Here is a 1,437-nt window from a genome sequence, read left to right on the forward strand (position 1 = left end):
TGATTGCTGCTTTTAATCCACTTGAATATATATCTAGATTATAATTTTCTTATAATGGTGCTGTTTTTACGCAACACTTACATGATTTAGATAATAATTTGAGAGGCAGGCTTCCGACCCTGCCTTTCGGGGCCAACCCGGGCTGAGAGGGATTCATCGCAACAAAAAGAACGAGACACACACAATAGAAATGCTTTCCCACCTCGTGAATCGACTCAGGGCTCCTGCATGCGACAGCGAAGTGCCTAATACGGGGTGCCCATTGGCACGATCCGGTCAGGTCGGGTCTGTTTGCAGCCAGATTGAGGCTCAAAGCGGCTATTGTGGCACAAACTGATCGCCCAACTTGTTCCCTCAAAAAAACAAACGCGTTTGTTTATAACGGGCGCTCGTTGAGGATAGGTTTGGGTCGGGTAGGGATGATCACCCGACTCGTCGCCTGAAAACAAACGCATTTGATTTTGAGGCGACGAGTCGGGCGCGATCAGCTTTTGCCACGATAGCCGCTTTGTGCACTCAATCTGGTAAGAATACCGACCCGACCCGACCCGATCCTCCATTGGGCACCCCGTATAATGGGGACACGTTGGGCGATTGGTGCGACCCGACCCGATCCCATCCGCATTGGGCACCCGGTATAACCAGTACACCACAGACGCTGGTCCTTCCACTCGTAGGAGGGAGGGGTGAACTGGTCTACCTCTACCTCTATCTCCTAATCCCCTCTCATGCAATGACTCCTAGCGTTATACTGTTGGATCTCCTCTCAGCTGGTGTTCAAAATGATGACAGGTATTGACGTATAGACGACACACCGGCATGGTGCATTGGCTAAGCGGTTCACAGTCGTACCCAGAAGACATGAGTTCAATTCTCATGTAGATACGTTCGTTTTTTTCTTTTATCTGCTAGGACATTGCATATCTCTCAGCGCGGGTTGGCCCTGACATGCAGGAAGAAGGATCCCAACACTTTATGGAAATTTGATTACAATCTTGTTCTGTAATCCATCTTTCGTGCGTCAGTGGGGCTGCCAAAATTGAGAAGGCGTTGCCTCTAACGATCGCCAGAGAGATTCTCTCGAACAACCACCTCGTTTCCCGTGGCGTTTGCTAACAGACGACCTACTTTCTGAAGGAACTGGTCGTCAGGGGACCGAGAGCTCCGGATGTTTCGACGGCCACTGGCCTAATTTTGAACTCTTTTGCCTTCTAGGCGATACTGCCGGGAACAGAGGTCAAAGAGGTGATGGACAGCGGTGAGAAGGAGTCGGATCACGTAGAATCCCACTTGAGGCATTTTCCATCCTCGAAAAGAAAAATGGTGATGCCATCCGGTCTTTTACCGTCGCCTCGTTTGTTCTTATTCCATGTGATGTTGAGATGTTTGGGATGTACGAGTACGCTACTTTACCATGTCACTGGCTCTTGATGTGGG

General features: G+C 49.6%; 1 protein-coding gene across 1 annotated transcript in view; it reads left to right on the forward strand.

Moving 5' to 3' along the window:
- LOC101854116 overlaps positions 1 to 1,437 on the forward strand; it is a gene marked incomplete at its 5' end in the record, with an annotated part of 27,610 nt that overhangs the window by 16,138 nt on the left and 10,035 nt on the right.

This window comes from Aplysia californica, unplaced genomic scaffold, assembly GCF_000002075.1.
Source record: "Aplysia californica isolate F4 #8 unplaced genomic scaffold, AplCal3.0 scaffold00580, whole genome shotgun sequence".
In the NCBI taxonomy this organism is placed as follows: domain Eukaryota; kingdom Metazoa; phylum Mollusca; class Gastropoda; order Aplysiida; family Aplysiidae; genus Aplysia; species Aplysia californica.